Source organism: Ranitomeya imitator, chromosome 5 (genome assembly GCF_032444005.1).
Source record: "Ranitomeya imitator isolate aRanImi1 chromosome 5, aRanImi1.pri, whole genome shotgun sequence".
In the NCBI taxonomy this organism is placed as follows: Eukaryota; Metazoa; Chordata; class Amphibia; order Anura; family Dendrobatidae; genus Ranitomeya; species Ranitomeya imitator.
This window is the reverse complement of record NC_091286.1, coordinates 446,128,052-446,134,051: the sequence shown is the minus strand read 5'-3', so window position 1 is coordinate 446,134,051 and position 6,000 is coordinate 446,128,052. Positions and strand designations below refer to the sequence as shown.

The 6,000-nt window shown below is 43.2% G+C and overlaps 1 long non-coding RNA gene across 1 annotated transcript in view; it reads right to left on the bottom strand.

Moving 5' to 3' along the window:
• Positions 1 to 2,055: 2,055 nt before the first annotated feature.
• Positions 2,056 to 6,000, bottom strand: part of LOC138638139 (uncharacterized) — a 122,255-nt gene continuing 118,310 nt past the window's right edge. The window contains exon 3 of the long non-coding RNA XR_011312454.1: positions 2,056 to 4,590. This is a non-coding gene — a long non-coding RNA (uncharacterized lncRNA). The remainder of the gene's footprint in view (positions 4,591 to 6,000) is intronic.

Sequence of the window (6,000 nt, the reverse complement as noted above, 5' to 3'; positions counted from 1 at the left end):
ATCAGGTGATGTGCATCTCTGTAATGAGGAGGGGTGTTGTCTAATGCAATCAAAACCCTATATAAGGTGTGCTTAATTATTAGGCAACTTCCTTTCCTTTGGCAAAATGAGTCAGAAGAGAGATTTGACGGGCTCTGAAATGTCCAAAATTGTGAGATGTCTTGTAGAGGGATGCAGCAGTTTTGAAATTGACAAACTTTTGAAGCGTGATCACCAAAAAATCGAGTGTTTCATGGCAAATAGCCAACAGGGTCGCAAGAAGGGTGTTGGGCAAAAAAGGCACAAAATAACTGCCCATGAATTGAAGAAAATCAAGCGTGAAGCTGCCAAGATGCCATTTGCCACCAGTTTTGCCATATTTCAGAGCTGCAACGTTACTGGAGTGACAAAAAGCACAAGATGTGCGATACTCAGGGACATGGCCAAGGTAAGGAAGGCTAAAAAATGACCACCTTTGAACAAGAAACATAAGATAAAACGTCAAGGCTGGGCCAAGAAATATCTTAAGACTGACTTTCCAAAGGTTTTATGGACTGATGAAATGAGAGTGACTCTTGATGGGCCAGAGGCTGGATCAGTAAAGGGCAGAGAGCTCCACTCCGACTCAGGCGCCAGCAAGGTGGAGGTGGGGTACTGGTATGGACTGGTATCATCAAAGATGAACTTGTGGGACCTTTTCGGGTTGAGGATGGAGTGAAGCTCAACTCCCAGACCTACTGCCAGTTTCTGGAAGACAACTTCTTCAAGCAGTGGTACAGGAAGAAGTCGGTATTGTTCAAGAAAAACATGATTTTCATGCAGGACAATGCTCCATCACATGCCTCCAACTACTCCACAGGATGGCTAGTCAGTAAAGGTCTCAAAGAAGAAAAAATAATGACCTGGCCCCCTTGTTCACCTGATCTGAACCCCATAGAGAACCTGTGGTCCCTCATAAAATGTGAGATCTACAGGGAGGGAAAACAGTACACCTCTAGGAACAGTGTCTGGGAGGCTGTGGTGGCTGCTGCACGCAATGTTGATCGTAAACAGATCAAGCAACTGACAGAATCTATGGATGGAAGGCTGTTGTGTCATCATAAAGAAAGGTGGCAATATTGGTCACTAATTTTGGGGGTGGGGTTTATTTTTGCATGTCAGGAATGTTTATTTCTAAATTTTGTGCAGTTATATTGGTTTACCTGGTGAAAATAAACAAGTGAGATGGGAATATATTTGGTTTTTATTAAGTTGCCTAATAATTCTGCACAGTAATAGTTACCTGCACAAACAGATATCCTCCTAAGATAGCCAAATCTAAAAAAAAACACTCCAACTTCCAAAAAAATTAAGCTTTGATATTTATGAGTCTTTTAGGTTGATTGAGAACATATTTGTTGATCAATAATAAAAATAATCCTCTAAAATACAACTGCCTAATAATTCTGCACACAGTGTAGTATGTCACATAGACTGACTGCAGACGTGTACTACAAAGGCCAAACATTCCCTTTAAGTAGCAATAGACACTAAACCCTGTAAAATAGCCTGTCATTGTATAGGAGAGAGAATTGGGGGCACCACATGACATGATATATTTGGACACAAGCTGCAAGGAAATTCACATTTGCTATGATGTGCAATTAAAGCTATGGATTTCACCAATTATATTGCTAGGAACGACAATTTTTACTCACCACACACTTCAGGAATCAAGGACCCCATCATCTCACCATGCAAATTTTATCAAAAAATATCAGTGCTGATAGCAAATGTTTCAAAAAGTGGAGATGTTTATTGCTAAACTAGATGGTGGCCCGATTCTAACGCATCGGGTATTCTAGAATATGCATGTCCACGTAGTATATTGCCTAACCACGTAGTATATTGCCCAGTCACGTAATATATTGCCCAGCCACGTAGTATATTGCCCAGCCACATAGTATATTGCCCAGCCACGTAGTATATTGCCCAGCCACGTAGTATATTGCCCAGCCATGTAGTATATTGCCTAGCCACATAGTATATTGCCCAGCCACGTAGTATATTGCCCAGCCACGTATATTGCCCAGCCACGTAGTATATTGCCTAGCCACATAGTATATTGCCCAGTGACGTAGTATACAGCACAGTGCCACATAGTATATTGCACAGCCCATGTATTATATTGCCCAGCCCGCGTAGTATATTGCCCAGCCACATAGTATATTGCCCAGCCACATAGTATATTGCCCAGCCACATAGTATTGTCGGGGTCGTCACGACAATACCCTTCATCCACCAGTCATTCCAAATCAGATTAAGAGCATGTTGGTACCGGATAAGAATGAGTCAGACACAATGCTGGTTCAAACTCATTGCATGCTCGTGTGTAACGTCACAGCAACAACAACTTTATTTTCTAATACACAACATTATATGATCTATTGGGGGAAGGTGTGCAGAGGGCGGGGTTAGGCGGGGTTTAAGCAATGTATCTAGTATTCAGTCCTTCTGGTTGGCTCTGACATCATCTGATGAATCTTCCTTTGTCCACATCTTGTCCACATCGCTTTAAGTATCATTTCAAGAGAAATTATACTTGTCCTTCTGGAATGTGTAACTTGCTTCTTCAGCAGGGCGAATCTGGGGCAAAGGTGAATACTGGCAGCCATCTTAAACACAGTTAAATTTGCATTAGCAAGCAAGGGGGAAAAACTTATTGTTTCACAGCATAAGAATATATAAAAGTACAAAGAGTATAAAGATAATATATTTTTACCTTGACAATCCCCCCTAAACACTAAGTTTTTCCCTAAAAAGAAAGTTCCTTCGAGACTGTCCATGTGATGGGGAAAGGGGAGGTGGATTTCTTCATCCAGACACCTCAGAAGCTCTCCCCTTGTGAGAGGCCTCCAGGCAGCTGAACCCTTCACTAGCTTCACGTGGAGTTCTCCTACTGTCCCTAAACTAAATCTCTTTGCATCATCTGAGAGTAAAGGGTATTGTCTATCTTCTTGAGAGGGACGTACTTAGGGATTTCCCCTGGATCAGTGCCATCGCACTCTGGTGGGTCTACTTCTTGGTTGAGGAAGGTGCCAGTCGGAGTTGCTTCAGCAATAACCTTTTTATACAGGGGAATAACACAACAGAGAATTATTGATCCAACTACAAGGAGAGCAATCAGTACTAGACAAGCTTGTTGAAGGAATCCTTTGAGCCCATCCAACCAACCGGAAAAGAAAGATGTGTCTACTCCAGCATTAGATTTTAATTCTGCTGCTAACCCATTTATCTTTTTAAGGGCTATCATGGTCTTTCCATTTACCCCAGAGTTCTGAGGGATATAGATACAACATTCCTCTCCCACCATCCCACAGACTCCTCCTTTTCTCAGCTAAGATCATATCAAGGGCTAGTCGGTTTTGGAGGGTCATTCTAGTGTTAGGGCCCAATTCCTCAACTATACCCTGGAAAGCATCACAGGTAAAATTGACAAACCTTTGTTCACTGTAATATATATATATATAATTGATCCAAACAACATTTTTATTAATCTGCACCTGTGGGATTATGGAAGCAAAGCCAGCATAGATCTGGTTCTGGCCTTAAATTGGTCAGGCACCCCCCTTGGCACTCCAGTGCCATCAATGTACACTAATGGATCTTCTTCATAACTCATGTGGAGCTGATCGAGACTTCTCCTCTTTCTGGTATATTCATCAGGTATCTCCGGATCCCAAGGTAAAATCTTGAACTGCATAGCTAGTTTAACAAGGGTACATTGACCTATCCAGGCATTAGGCAACCTAGGATGGAGCTTACCATCTCCACATAACCAATAAATGTCGTACATGTACTGTGTATGATTAGCTAGCAAATCAGTATCTAGGGAACTGTTCTCTTTGCAGAACCCTGTCTCGAAGACCCCTACTGGTGTACCTGTAGTGTCATGGGAATTATAGCAGATATAATTATCAGCTAATACGGTTATCCCTCCTGGGACCTTTAGTGTGGGTTCTTCATGAATTAGTGGGACATAATCTGAGCAATCAGTGGACTTTAAACCCTTCAACAGATTCATAACACAGGCAGTAGTATTGTCATCAGGAAAAAACAATGCATGTGTGTATAGATGTGTATTTGCTGCAGCACAAGCAATACATCCTACAGAGATACTCTGGACTCTTACATTGTATCTTACCCATTCTAACCATAAATTTTTCCTTGGGGCTGTTTGTGTTTCTATGGAGAAAACTTCTAACACATATATAATACTGGATGATTCCCTCTACCACCCGTTGAGTCTCGGGGCACTTGACTACATTGCAGAAATCAAATCACCAGATATTTACCGGGGCCGTTAGATTTACCCAGAGAATAGTGTCACCGGAATTCTTATTTACAATAGGGGCCGAAAAGGTAGGGGCGAAGATGGCCCCCAGCCTCAGGACCAAAAACAACAGCAACATTTTCCTTCGATCATCACTGTGAGTAAGCGCTGGTCCGGTCTCTTTAACAGTGTGAAGCGTAGATCCAGGTGCTCTTTCCTTCAAGTTTTACTGACATAGCTTTTTACGACCATAAGACCACCAGACTTCAAATTGTGACAAATATCGATTTCTGCTGAATCTGGAAGGGAAAAAGAAACTAAAACATGGGTGTTAGCAACATTTTTACTAAGTTGAATAACATATTGAACAGCACAGTCAGTTTCTTCTGACAACTACTGAGACTGAAAATTTACAACTGAGAACCTAGCACCAAACAATATCTCATAGGGGAACAGGCCATATTTTGCAATAGGGGTAGTACGAATGTGTAAGAGCCCTTGCCATGGAGCCGTAGTCTCCTGCATCAATTTGGTCAATTGTCCCTTCAGCCTCTTAACTTTCCCACTAGATTGTGAATGGTACGGAGTATGGAGGGCTACAGTGGATCCAAGCATTGTCAGAACCTCCTGATACACGAGAAGAAAAGGCCGGGCCTTGGTCACTTTCAGCAACTTCTGGAACACCATATCTGCATATAACTTCCATCACCAGTTTCTTTGCTGTGGTCTTTGTAGTCACGTTGGTAACGGGGAATGCTTCTGGCCAACTGGAGAACATATCGACAACCACCAGACAATATTCATACCTTCCAGACTTAGGCAACGTAATGAGGTCCACCTGGAGCCTTTAGAAAGGATAGTCGGGCTTAGCAAGATGCTTCGGGGGTACACGTTGAAGTTGACCGGGTTTGCAGGTCTGACAGATACCTCGATGTGTGGGCCCATGCGCCCACGTGACAATAGCAGGGTACATCCGCTTAGGGAGACACACAAGTTGGTCCTTTTTCCAGCGACCATGTCCATACGTGCTCCATCAGCTTTCCACTGCTTCACTTCTTCCTTTGGAGACATTCTCTGCATCGTCATTAAGCGGTCTCGCGGGGTCCGACAGAAAACCTCAGTCTGGCATAGATCATCAGGTTCCTGTAGAGTCAGTGTTTCTTGTAACTATTTACGCTGAGAGCGTGTGGTCACCATAGCTGGTATGGTCAGTTCAACAGGTAGGAGAGCAGCGGCTTTTGCTTGCATATCCGCAAAGGCGTTACCACCAGTCTGTGGTCTGTTCCATGGTACCGTGCTCCTTAACTTTGATAATGGCCACCTGAGTAGGTAATTCGATTGAGTCCATGAGGGCTTTAACAGCTTCAACATTCTTCACTGAGTCCCGGCAGTAGTAACAAACCCTCGATTGGCTCATAGGGCTCCGAAATCATAAGCAATACCAAATGCATACTGTGAGTCCGTATATATTAGCCCGCCTGTCTTTGGCCAAAGTACATGTAGTAGACAGAGCCTGAAGTTCTGCTTCTTGTCCTGACAGGGAGGGAGGGAGGGAGTGCAGCTGCGTGCACTACAGTATCTTCCGTAGTAACAGCTTATCCGGTGTGGAATCTGCCAAAATCATCACCATATCTTGAACAGTCTTTCAGGGCATTGTAGAGAGGTTGCATTATGCGGGATGCGTCCGGTATCCACTGACAACAATAAGT